At 49.8% G+C, this 13,560-nt stretch overlaps 1 protein-coding gene across 4 annotated transcripts in view; it reads left to right on the forward strand.

Moving 5' to 3' along the window:
• Nucleotides 1-13,560, forward strand: part of MEGF11 (multiple EGF like domains 11) — a 406,952-nt gene that overhangs the window by 33,180 nt on the left and 360,212 nt on the right. The gene's annotated exons all lie outside the window — the stretch shown is intronic.

Genomic DNA, 13,560 nt, shown 5'->3' on the forward strand with positions numbered 1-13,560 from the left:
CCATCACTTACTGGGCATCCCCTTTTATGAAACTTTATGCAGAAGCCCTCAGAAGGCTTCCCTCATGTCTTAGTGGCCAGAACTGGGTCACATGCTCCTTCCTAAACCAATCACTGGCACGATGAAAGGGATTACTATGATTGGTTCAAGCAGTGAAGATTTACTTGGGTTATGCTTCCCTGAGTCATGTTGGAGAGGAGTGGGCACCTGGACAAAAATGGGGGCAGTCTGGGAATGAAACACAGGGCATGGCTGCTGGGCAGGCATTTATTGCAGTGTGACTTTGGGTAATTTTTTTTTTAGCTCTTTAAGCCTTAGTTTCGTCATCTGTAAAGTGAGAATAATAATAGTACTTATAATGTTGTGAGAATTAAATGTGATAATTCATGCTAAGTTATTAACAAGGTGCCTGGCACATAGGATATGCTAAATTAGGTGTTAGTAACAGCACGTGAACTTGAGCACACTGTTTACCCCGTGTGGGTATCAGTGCTGGATAAAATAGAGGTTGTATTCTCCTCCGGGGTCACACCTGCCATTATTAACAGTAGCAGAGAAGTAATTATGGTTCTACCACTATGGCATCTTTATTAGCAGTGTTGGCTTTTGAATCAGGGTAAGGTCCTCCACTTACCTGTAGTATAGCTTCGGTGATGTTAGTAAACCTCTTTGAGCCTCAGTTTCCTTACATATAAAATAGTGATACTGGCCCTGGCCGGTTGGCTCAGCGGTAGAGCATCAGCCTGGCGTGCGGGGGACCCGGGTTCGATTCCCGGCCAGGGCACATAGGAGAAGCGCCCATTTGCTTCTCCACCCCACCCCTCCTTCCTCTCTGTCTCTCTCTTCCCCTCCCGCAGCCAAGGCTCCATTGGAGCAAGGATGGCCCGGGCACTGGGGATGGCTCCTTGGCCTCTGCCCCAGGTGCTAGAGTGGCTCTGGTCGTGGCAGAGCGACGCCCCGGAGGGGCAGAGCATCGCCCCCTGGTGGGCAGAGCGTCGCCCCTGGTGGGCGTGCCGGGTGGATCCCGGTCGGGTGCATGCGGGAGTCTGTCTGACTATCTCTCCCCGTTTCCAGCTTCAGAAAAATTAAAAAAAAAAAAATAGTGATACTATTAGATTAGTTCCGTGCATTAAATAAACGAGGCAGGAAGCACTGGTACCTAGTGGGCATAGTAGTCTGGCACACAGCAGGCCTCGATAAAACTCCACACCCTTCCTTTCCCATTCTGGGTCCTCATTTCATTTGGAGCAAGACCCTAACCAGAGAGTGGAGGGGTAAGGATCAGGGTCCACTCCCTTAGGTGAGGTAAGGTGAAGTGGGCTCTATTAGTCAAGAGTTCAGGTCCCCAAGGGACTCAGGTGCCCATCACGAAACAAGGCAGAAGCTTGGTATTTTAGAGGTGGCCAAGAGGCCACCAGTAAAGGGCAAGCCAGAGTTCAGACGGCACGAGGTTACCCAGAGCTCCCTGGGGACTTTAGATGCTGAATCTCTGACAGCACAGCTAATTTTGATTCCCACTGTCTGCCTTGACTGGGACTGGTTCAGCTGCAGATAAAGGCCTCCTGATGACAGGTGACCAGGACTGCAGGTGGGGGTGGGGGACAAAGCAAACATAAGCCAATGGGCCTTGAGAAATTGCTGGGGTTGTTGGAGATGGTTTCTACAACTTGAGGTTTTTGTTAATCCAGGCTGGCTGCCCCTCAGAAGCGGACTTAATGGCGGGCGCACCAGGCACGGGCCCTGGGCCCCGACTTCTAAAGAGCCCTGCAAAACCCCCACTTTACACTTTTTTCTAATGTAAGGGGCTCAATATTTTCTTCTGTGCCCGGGGCCCCAACCAACCTTAATCCACCTCTGCTGCCCCTGGGCCATCCTTGGCTCTAAAGACCTGCCATTGGGGGCAGTTCAGTTCTGCAGGCTCCTGACCAGGGGCTGTCAGCTGGGGGTGGTTCTGAGCAGGCTTTCTAGAATTCCTCCTGCCTGGGTTCAAGTACTAGCTAGGCCCAACCCTGCTCAGCTTCTGAGATCAGACGAGAATGGGCCTGTTCAGGGTGGTATGACCATAGACCCTCCTGCCTGGGTTCGGAACTCAGCCCTGTCATGCATTATCTGGGTGACGTGGGCCAAATCCCTTTACCTCTGTGTGCCTCCATTTGCCCATATAATTTACCTTGAGGGTTGGTAGGATCGTAAGTGGGTAGATACCTAGCACAGGGCCTGGCACACTGTAAGTGCTCGATGAGGATTAGTTTTTGTTCTGTGAGGATGATAAACAGATGTATTTCCAGCTTTTACAGAGCAAATTATATTTTCTCTTTCTATGGCCCAAGATCTCACTATGGGGGGGGGGGAGAAGGGTGGTGAGGAAGATGGGAAAAACCGAGCTTCATTAGTGATTAAGCATCAGTATAGCTGCCCAAAGGGCCTGCGAAACTGCCAAAGAAGCTCATGAGAACACGAAAGGGTCCAGGGTTGGAGGATTAGCAAGGAAGTGGGGGGAGGGAGCTTGAATCAGCAGCGCAACTCATGGCTCAGGAGAGGGTTGGAGCATCTGTTCCTGTAAAGTGCTCAGGAGCAGCCCGTGCAGGAAAAACAGCCCCTCTCCCTCCTCCAAAATGAGCCTTCCCGGGCCCCTGATGTCATTTGGGAGTCTGGAGAGCCAGGTTCAGGGACAGCCTCATGTGCCCTCTTGGAATTGTTGACAATTCCTGTTCTGTCCCAGCCACTATCTAGAGGTCTTTTCATGCCCCATAATAGTCCCCTTCTCCTCTGGAAGATTATGTTTGCCCGACTTTTGTTGCCCAACACTTTGCCCACACCCATCAGGGCTTATCTCAGCCAGGGTTCCAGTCTCTGAAAAGGTCAGAAAGCTCTGAGGGCTGACCGGGTCGGAGTGTACGCGTAAAAGGGCATTTCTGTGCCTGTGGGTCCGATGGAGCCCGATGTTTTCCAACTCTGTCTAGAGAACACTAGTTTTACAGAATGCTCTATAAAACTCTGATGAGTCCCGCAAAACAGATCTGATTGCTTAACCTTTTGTTAAACTTATTTAGCCATGGGATCTTAGTTTCTGTAGAAAAGAAACTTTTGTGGGACCCACTTTGGGCAACAGTGATGTAGAAAAGAAAGCACCTGCCAGGGAGTGTAGACCCTGTCGCTCCGGTCCCACTCGTGTAGGTCTGTACAAACTGAGCGACCAGGGCAAGCCAAACATTCTTTCTGGGCTTCAGTTTCTTCTGCTTTAAAATCATACTGGTGATGATAATGCCTCTTAACTTTACTTACATATTAGAGTGTGTTTTTTTTTTTTTTTCATTTTTCCGAAGCTGGAAACGAGGAGGCAGTCAGACAGACTCCCACATGCGCCCGACCGGGATCCACCCGGCATGCCCACCAGGGGGCAATGCTCTGCCCATCTGGGGTGTCGCTCTGTTGCGTCCAGAGCCATTCTAGCGCCTGAGGCAGAGGCCACAGAGCCATCCCCAGCGCCCGGGCCATCTTTGCTCCAATGGAGCCTCGGCTGCGGGAAGGGAAGAGAGAGACAGAGAGGAAGGAGAGGGGGAGGGGTGGAGAAGCAGATGGGCGCCTCTCCTGTGTGCCCTGGCCGGGAATCGAACCCGGGACTCCTGCATGCCAGGCCGACGCTCTACCGCTGAGCCAACTGGCCAGGGCTAGAGTGTGTTTTAAGAATGCTGTACAGTGGAATATTTTAAAAAGATCCCCAAGTAGAGAGAACAGTGCAGTGCTCCCCATGTCCTCATCATCCTGCGTCTGCAGTAATTTGCATTTTGTCTATCTCGTTTCATCTATCCTCCTTTTCTTAAAGAATGATTTGCAGATGATATAAAATTAAGTCTGTGAAAGTGCTTTGCAAACTTCAAAGTGCTATACCCATGTAAGACATCTATCATTACTATTATTAGGTTTATTATTTCTTATTCTTAAAGTTCAAAGTTCTTTGTAAATGTAAGACATCTATCGTCATTATTATTTTGCTTATATTTTCTTATTACTATCCAGTCACATCACCAAAAATGCCCAATAATTGGTATCTTTATGTACCCACCTCCATTTGTAAGAAGCTGGTCTGAACCCTGAGGAGTTCGAAGCTTAGAACCCCGCCCTGCTGGGGAGGGCTTGCTGACGGTGTAACGGGCTGTAGGATGGAAGAGCCGAGAAGCAGCCTGGCAGCAGCTGGTGGTGCCCGGGCAGTGCCAGCGAGGAAGTCGACAATTCTGGAGCATTTCAGGGAAGGAAAGGAGCAGGAGGCTCAGGAACGGCCAGCTGAGGCTTTTCCTCATTGGAGAGCTTTTCTTCCCTGCCCAGTGAGTTCGGGAGCCTGGCTGGGCCTGGAGGCAGCTGGAGGGATGAAATGCCCTTTTTTGGGACATAGCCATCGAAGCCTCAAATGATGTGATGGTGCTGAAGATAGACAGATGCTGAACCTTTGTGAGGGATGCTGATTTCCTCTCTCCTTGCAGCTGAAGGTGCTGCCATCACCTTCTCCGCCAGGATGGGGAGCAGGTAGCGCTGCAACTTTCAGATAGGACTCGGTGCAGCCTCAGAACAAACAGTTTGGAAACAATAGTCCAGATGTTTCTGTACTCGGTGCAGCCTCAGAATAAACAGTTTGGAACCAGAATAAGCCAAATGTTTCTGAGTCCAGTTCGTTGTCCAGTGGTTCCTCTACTTCTAACACCTCAATCTAGTTCCCCTTCGTGGCCAGCCCTGACCTGGGGGCGTTGGCCTCACTGTGGACTGCTGCTCCTCTCTCCCCATGGCCTGGGCTTTGCCAAACATCCTCTTCCCTGGAGGACCCTTGCCAGCCCTCTTCCTTCTCCAGGGCAGAGACTCACAGAATTGCATTGTGCCGGTTTGGCAAAGCCACCAAGCTGTCATCCCTCTGAATTGTCTGCGTAGAAGATGGAATTTCAGCATCAGAGTGCAACTCAGGGAGAAACAGACAACTTTCTTTTGGCAGTAGAGGCGTTTGGCTTGAGTTTCCCTTTTTAAAACACATAAGCCAAGAGAAAATTTCATATAAAAAATATATTTCCAATTTCCTTTGAATAATTAGTTCTGTAATTCCAGGCCCGCATTTCTGCCTGGCAACAGAGGCGGGAGCTGCGGGGTGGCCTCCCATTGAGCCGGGCCTGTGCGGTGTGAGCTGCCACGGCCCCCTAGGATTTCTAGACTCTTTGACATTCCTGGCCAGGTGGGCAATCGGGTTGGGGACCACATCCCTGAGAGCTACATTGTACTGAGAAGCCACAAGGCCAGACGACCCCAAAGTTATTTCTGTCTGACTTTCTTGTTTCTGTCATGATGATTTTGCCGTCATTATTTGACCAAGAGCATTCTCTTTGAGTGATACATTGGGTCCTGACAGGAAACAGGTGGCATAGTCAGGATGGGTAATGGATGAGAGTGTAATAAAGGGACTATTTATAAAGGTAAGGGGACTTTAGGAACACTGACAGGACAGTGCAGCACCCTGAGGCTAGCAACCATGGAGAACAGTTAGCACCCCTGGGCCTTTGAGGCTTGGGGAGGTCATTGGGTTGAGAGGCTGCCTGATGGGACAGGCCTTGCAGAAGGGATGCAGGCCAATGGCAATGCTCCTGCCCACTCTCCTCCTGCTCTGTGGTTTCCTGCTCCATTGGCCGCACCCAACTGGAAGCCAGGGATCAAGGGAGCCTGTTACACAATCCATACTGGTCGGCTTCCTGGGGCCCAGGGCAAAGGGGAGAGAGGTGTGGAGAGAAGGTTTGCAGGAACAAATGGAAAAGATCCCGCTCAGGCAATGCCATGTACTGAGTCGGCCGACCGCACGCCCTCAGCCGGCTGTGGTGGGAGAGGGTTGAGTCTGCGTGGGGAAGCTGGCCTGCTAATGGGGAGCGGATCTCACAGTGAGGTGGGGGGCTGTGATTTCTGGGGCTGAAGAGCTCCTTCCATATCGGCTTGCCTGGCCTGGCTTTCCATCCTGCGGGGTCTGACTTGTCCCCAACGTGTGTCTGAGTGGGTCCCCCCGTCCCCTGCTCCAGCTACCATCTTCTCTGGAGCTCCACAGTTGTCCATAAGTAACTCTAAAAGGAAACCTAGAGTAGTAGGGGGCCCAGGTCTGGCTGCCCGTGGGGGTTCACATGGCGGTGGTTGGGGCAGCTTCCAGTAAGCCCGTGGGTAGGGCAGGGTCTCTTGATTAACTCTGCTACTTGACTGTCCTCTGTGTGTGGCACCTTCTGAAGAGCCTTTCTGATGTGGTATGATGTACAAGTCTCTCTCACCCCAAACTATCTTCCCCACTAGCCTGCCTTGGATTTTGAGATTCTGGGTGGCTTCCCAGCCTCAGAGAAATTGATAGCTTGAAAGACCTTCTCATTTTGTCATTTGGCAAAGGGTAAGCTGAGAGCCAGAGAGGGGAAGTGACTGGCCCCAGGTCACGGGGTGACTTAGGGCCAGAGCGGGAACAGGAGCCTGGACTAGCTCCTGAGTTTGGGGTCTTGTGCCTCTATCCCAGCTACCCTGGCTGGTGTTTTGGGGTAGAGTCTGACAGGAAGGCAGGGGCAGTCCAGAGGCTGGGAGGCTGGCCCAGGTGGTCTTAGGAGAGGGGCACCTGAAGCAGAAAGAGATCTCCTGCTGAACTGAGCCAGGGTTAGCCCTTCCTGGGGGGGCCTCAGGCAGAATGGAGAGGCTAGAGCCCTGTCAGAGCCCGTCCCAGGCAGCAGAGCCCAGCCCAGGGCTGGGGGATGAACCGGAGGAGCAGACAGTGTGCTCTATCCCCTCCCCGCTCTCTGCACTTCCTACAGGGAGTTGTGGAGACGGAGGCCCCAGGCCTCAGGTGGGTGGTGGGCGCAGAGAACAGGGGGGAATTCTTTGGAGGTAGAAGGCTTGCGTCCTGCTTTGCCAGGTGGTGATGTGATCTTGGGCACAAATCATCTAAAGCGCTGGGCTTTTGTTTTCATTTATGCAAAATGAGGAAAATATGCCTCACAGGAATGCTGTAGGATTTATTGTTATTAATATCCATATTAATAATAATACTGAGGATAAACGCTACCCTTTATTGAGGCTTACTATGTGGCAGGCACTGGTCTCCGCAATTTCCATGCATTATCTCATTTAATCTGCACAGGAACTCCACGAGGAAACTGAGGCTCGAGGGGATTTGGCAGGTTAGCAGTACCGGCAGGCATTTGATAAGTGTAGGAAGACATTCTCCATAAACTGCAAAACCCTGACGTGACTTTTACTGACCTAGCCCACCACCATCAACATCCCTCCCAATGGTTTGTGGACACCCTTGGGGACTTCCTCCAGAATGGGGTTTTCCGAGGGCTCTATGGGCCTATGTGTTCTCCACTGCTCATGGCACCACCCTGGGAACCTGCCTGGGGAGTTGTTTCTGGAGGAAAAGAGCCTGCAAATTGAAAAACAATCTTCTGACTTAACTGCTGGGCCTTGATCCTGTGCTCCCAGGAGAGCAGGACCGCAGAGGGCTGAGGGGCTGCCTCTGGGTATGCATGAGTTTGTATGTGCAAGAGCATGTTGATATGTAAGTGCATGTGTGTGTTATTATATATTTGTGATTGTGTACGCAGGCGAGTGTGAGTATATGTGTGTTTACGTGTGAGGATGAGTGTGGGTATGAATGTATATGGAGTGTGTGTGGATGAGTATGCTTGCATGTGTGCGAGTGTGTGTATGTGCATGCGTTTGACTGTATATGTATACAAACTATTTATGTGTACATGTGTATAATTCAATGTGTGGGGCCATACATGTATGCTTGAAAATGTATGCCTAGCCTGACCAGGAGATGGTGCAGTGGATAGAGCATCTGACTGGGATGCTGAGGACCCAGGTTCGAAACCCCAAGGTTGCCGGCTTGAGTGCAGGCTCATCCGGCTTGAGTGCGGGTTCACCAGCTTGAGCACAGGGTCGCTGGCTGGAGTGTGGAATCATAGACATGACCCCATGGTCACTGGCTTGAGCCCAAAAGTCTCTGGCTGGAAGCCCAACATCTCTGTCTTGAGCCCAGGGTTGCTGGCTTGAGCAAAGGGTCACTTGTTCTGCTGTAGCCCCCGGTCAAGGCACATATGAGAAAGCAATCAATGAACAACTAAGGTGCCTCAAGGAAGAATTGATGCTTCTCATCTCTCTCCCTTCCTGTCTGTCTGTCCGTATGTGTCCCTCTCTCTGTCTCTCTGTCACACAAAGAAAGAAAATGTATGTCTTTGTATGAGTATATATGTGTATTTGTGTGAGTGTGTATATTGTGTGAATGTGTGTACACACATGTGTATATGCATGAGTATTTGTGGGTACATGCATGCTATGTATGTATACCAGCTGTTTATGGGAATATGTGTGTGGTGAAATGTGTGTGACCTTATGTGAATGTGTGCTTGCTGACATGCCTCTGTGTGTGTGTGTGTGTGTGTGTGTGTGTGTGTGTGTGTGTATACTAGATGTGGCCAAAGGGGTCAAGCCCCCTGGGTCCCTGCCTCCAAGGGGCATTTTTTTGGGAAGCATTTTAATTAACCAAACCTGATGGAGGAGATTTGTAGGGTACAGAGTGGCGTCACCCACTGAGCACTGGCCTCCCACCTCCTCACGGGGGCTCAGAAAAGCCCTGTTGCCTACTGAACAGCTCCCTCAGCCATCAGTAACCTCCTTGGGAGAGAGCTGGTTTTATTGCCATCCTTAAGCACAATGAAGTGTGGACAGTGGGTCAACAATTGCCCTTTTTGTGCTGGGCTGCTTGCCTCTCCCCCGTGAGAGGAAATGACTGGGCTTTGGCCCTGCTCCCAAATAGGCACTTGGTGGAGGTGCTGGGCTGTGACCAAGTGTGAGTCCATGCCAGGCCACACACCTTGGATAGGAGGGCGGATGGCAGGGCTGCGCCCCTCTGGCTGGCTGCTCCGCTGTCCCGGGCCACTTCCTGTCACACACCTGCCTGTTGTCTCAGGGTCCCGGGGATGGCCAGAGTCCACTGCTGTATTCTATCTTACATCTGCCTCCTCTAGCACTCGAATGAGCCAAGATCCCTTCCCATGGCAAGGCGAGGGATTGGCAGGTTTGGGCTGAAGGCAGAGAGGGCTGGGGGAAGAACCGTGTCATTCAAGGAGAAATGGGGGTTCAGAGGTGTTGACTGAGATGAATATGAATTTTGTAAGATTTGCCCATGACTAAGCCAATTAATGAGATTCACTCCCCCATCTTGGGAAATAGTGTAACTAATCCTTGTATAACACTTACACTGTGACAGGTAATTATGTGTATTAATTCATTTTATCCACACAACAGCCTTATGAGGTAGATAATGTTGTTATCCCTTCATTTTACAGCTGACAACACCAAGAGTCAGAGAGGTGAAGTAACTTGTCCAAGATCACACAGCTGGTAACAGGCAGAGCTGGGATTTGATACTAAGTGGTCTCATTTTAGAGATTGTTCATAACTGCTATGCTATATTAAATCTGGAAATAGCAACTTGCTCTGTTTTTTTTTGTTGTTGTTGTTGTTGTTTTTTTGTATTTTTCTGAAGCTGGAAACGGGGAGGCAGTCAGACAGACTCCCGCATGTGCCCGACCGGGATCCACCCGGCATGCCCACCAGGGGGTGATGCTCTGCCCATCTGGGGCGTTGCTCTGCTGCAACCAGAGCCATTCTAGCGCCTGGGGCAGAGGCCAAGGAGCCATCCCCAGCGACCGGCCATCTTTAGCTCCAATGGAGCCTCGGCTGAGGGAGAGGAAGAGAGAGAGAGGAAGAAGAGGGGGAGGGGTGGAGAAGCAGATGGGCGCTTCTCCTGTGTGCCCTGGCCGGGAATCGAACCCGGGACTTCCGCACGCCAGGCCAACGCTCTACCACTGAGCCAACCGGCCAGGGCCAGCAACTTGCTCTGTTGACTAAATCTCCCCCTTGCAAATTGATTCAAAGAAAGAGATCAGTCACTGTTCTTGTTGGGCCCAGCAGGAACTGACGTCCCGAGGGAGGTTGGAGTAGTGGAAGAAAGAAGCGCCAGGCTCCAGCACTCTGAGCAGAGGTGTGTCCAGGGGCCCAGGGTGCGCTCAGTCCTAGCGCTCCCCTGTCCTCCACATAGTGAGTACCCAACAAATGATCGAAAAAAATTTTGGTAACAGCTTTATTGAAATGTAATCCACATACCATATAATCCACTATTTAAAAACATACAATTTATTGGTTTTTAGTATACTCAGAGTTGGATAACTACCACTACAGTCAGCCCCCCCAAAAGCCCATACTCATTCATAGTTACTCCCCATCCTCCTCCCCCTGCTCCAGGCAGCCGCTAATCTACTTTCTGTCTACATGGATTTACCTGTCTGGGCATTTCATGTAAATGGCATCATATAATACCTGGTCTTTTGTGACTGACTCCTTGGCATAATGTTTTCAAGGTTCATCCATATTGGAGCATGAACTGTTACTTCATTCCTTTTTACAAATATTTCACTGTATGGATATACCACATTTAGTTCTCTGTTCATCAGCTGATGGATTCTTGGGTTGTTTCTACCTCTTCTGCTGTGATGAATAATGTTGCTGTTTTTGAGTACAAGCTTTTGCATGGATATATATTTTCATTTATGTTGGATATATACATACAAGTAGAATTTCTGGGTCATATGGTAAATCTATGTTTAACATTTGAGGAACTGCTAGAGTGTTTTTCAAAATGCCTGCACCATTTTATATTCCCACCAGCAGTATAGGAGAGATCTACTTTCTCCACATCCTTGTGAACACTTGTGATTTTTCTGTTCTTTTGATAGTGGCCATTTGATGGGGGTGAGGTGATATTGTGGTTTAGATCTGCACTTTCCTAGCCTGACCTGTAGTGGCGCAGTGGATAAAGAGTCTACCTGGAACACTGAGGTCACCAGTTCCAAAACATGGGCTTGCCTTTCAAGGCACACATAGGAGTTGCTCCTCCCTCCTTTCTCTCTCTCTCACTCTCTCTTTCTCCACCCTCTCTAAAAAATGAATAATAAAAAAAAAGGATTTGCATTTTCCTAGTTTTTAGTGATATTGAGCATCTTTTCATGTGGTTATTGGCCATTTTTATATCTTTGGAGAAATGTCTGTTCAGATCCTTTGCTAATTTTAAAAATTGTGCTCTAGCCTGACCTGTAGTGGCGCAGTGTATAGAGCATCGACCTGGAAATGCTGAGGTCACCGGTTCGAAACCCTGGGCTTGCCTGGTCAAGGCACATATGGGAGTTGATGCTTCCAGCTCCTCTCCCCTGTCTCTCTCTCCTCTCTCTCTCTCCCTCTCTCTCTCCTCTCTAAAATGAAAAAATTAAATAAAAAATTAAAAGGAAAAATTGTGCTCCAACAAGTTCATTGACAGAAAGAATAAAAGAGTGAATTAGTGAGCCATCCACATGTCAGGCCCCCCTGATGCCAAGATGAATAAGACCCAGTTCTTGCCCTCAGGGAGCTCATGGCCCAGAGCTGGAGACAAAAACACAATTGAGGAATCAGTGCTTGAACAGCAGTAGGTGCGAGAGGCTGAGTTAAGCAAGAAGGTCTTCCTGGAGTAGGAGCCATTTGAGCTGGGACTTCAGGGGAGAGTGGGGAGAGCAAGAAAGAGGAAAGGGTCAGCTGAGAGGAATCGTGTGGGGTGGAGAAAGCACAGTCTTAGCTGAGGAGCAGTGGGGAAGTAATGGGGAGGGGGAAAGATGAGGCAGGATGGGGTTAGTCATCTAAAGCAGTGGTCCCGAACCCCCAGGCCACGGCCTGGTACCGGTCCATGGGCCATTTGGTACCGGTCCGCAGAGAAAGAATAAATAACTTCCATGATTTCCGTTTTATTTATATTTAAGTCTGAACGATGTTTTATTTTTTAAAAATGACCAGATTCCCTCTGTTACATTCGTCTAAGACTCACTCTTGACGTTTGTCTCGGTCACGTGATACATTTATCTGTCCCACTCTAAAGGCCGGTCCGTGAAAATATTTTCTGACATTAAACTGGTCCGTGACCCAAAAAAGGTTGGGGACCACTGATCTAAAGGGTGGTTTTGGATCCAAGGAGAAGGAACCAAGAGAGGTGTCTACGTGGCTGAGGGGTATGGAGTGGCAGAAGCTTACCATGGGTTTAAATTTGCCATCCAAACCTTGCTTTGTCCTCAAACCCTCCGAACAGAAGTGCTGAAACCGCTGCAGTGGTATCGAGTGGGTCCTTTTACGCTTAAGTGATTATCCTGTCACCTACCAAAAATAATTTCATCCTGGGAGGGAGGAAAGTCCGGTGGTATTGAAAACTGCTGCTGTGTAAGTGTAAGTGGCCTAATTGGGATTCATAAATCCACTTTGTAACAAGCACAATTAGGAATACTTATTGCAGGCCAGCTTGAGGAAATCGGGAAAGTGCTGTCCCCAGAAACAGGTTTTATGTGGCTTTAGCTAATGGATGAAAGACTTGGTTTGAGTCTGGCATCCCAATTAGTCACAAGGAGGGCAAGTCTCTACTTAAAAGTAGAATTTTAGCCAAAAGTTTAATTTCAAGTAGGTTATTAGGCAATATTATAATGGGAAGAGGGGTTTTCCAGACTGTTCTTTGAGAAAAAAACGGCAAATTCCATAAGTTTTGGAAAAGATAAGACAGATTCCTCATAAATAAAACTGCTATGGGCCCTGGTTGGTTGGCTCAGTGGTAGAGCATCCGCCCGCGTGTGGATGTCCCAGGTTCGATTCCTGGCCAGGGCACACAGGAGAAGTGCCCATCTGCTTCTCCACTCCTCCCCTCTTGCTTCTCTCTCGCTCTCTTCTCCTCCCCTCCGCCTCAGGCTCTAAAAAATGGCTCTGATTGTAATGGAGCAAGGGCCCCAGATGGGCATAGCATCGCCCCCTAGTGGGTATATGCCGGGTGGATCCTGGTCAGGGTGCATGCGGGAGTCTGTCTCTGCCTCCTCTCCTCTCCTTAAATACATAGAAAACTATGTACCCTGATTGATCAATGTCACCCCATTAAAATTAATAAAACATTTAAAAAAAAAGGACTGCTCTGTGAACAAATATTCAAAGAGGGTTCTGTGTCCCCCCCCCCCCCCCCACACACCTTTTATGCTTTTTATTCATTCAGATATGCCAAAAGCTGTGGGGAGGGCAGGGGTCTGGCTGGGAAGGCTGAACTAAGGCTCACTGTGGTTGTGATGTCATGAGATGTGGAGGTTGGGGGGATGGGAGATAGATAGCCTTGGGGCAAGATTAATCTGGAAAGCTTTTTTTTTTTTTTTTTGGCGCTGTGAACAGGATCCGAATGGAAAGCTTTGAAGGAAACGGAGCCTGCACTGAGAGGACTGGCAGACTCAAGAGTGTGGGAGGGAGGAGGGAACACTGAAGCTACCGTGAGCCCCTGACCCAGGCAGCCCTCTCCGGAGGGAGGGGGCGGAGCTCTCAGCAGTGACCGCGCTCCGTGGGGGGACCGGTGCTGCGGGGAGGGCTGGGGGCTAGTCCTGGCCCTGCCACTATCTCACGGTGGGACTTGAGACAGGTGCCTTCCCCTCTGTGGATATCAGTCACCTTGAATGC

This window comes from Saccopteryx leptura, chromosome 6, assembly GCF_036850995.1.
Source record: "Saccopteryx leptura isolate mSacLep1 chromosome 6, mSacLep1_pri_phased_curated, whole genome shotgun sequence".
In the NCBI taxonomy this organism is placed as follows: Eukaryota; Metazoa; Chordata; class Mammalia; order Chiroptera; family Emballonuridae; genus Saccopteryx; species Saccopteryx leptura.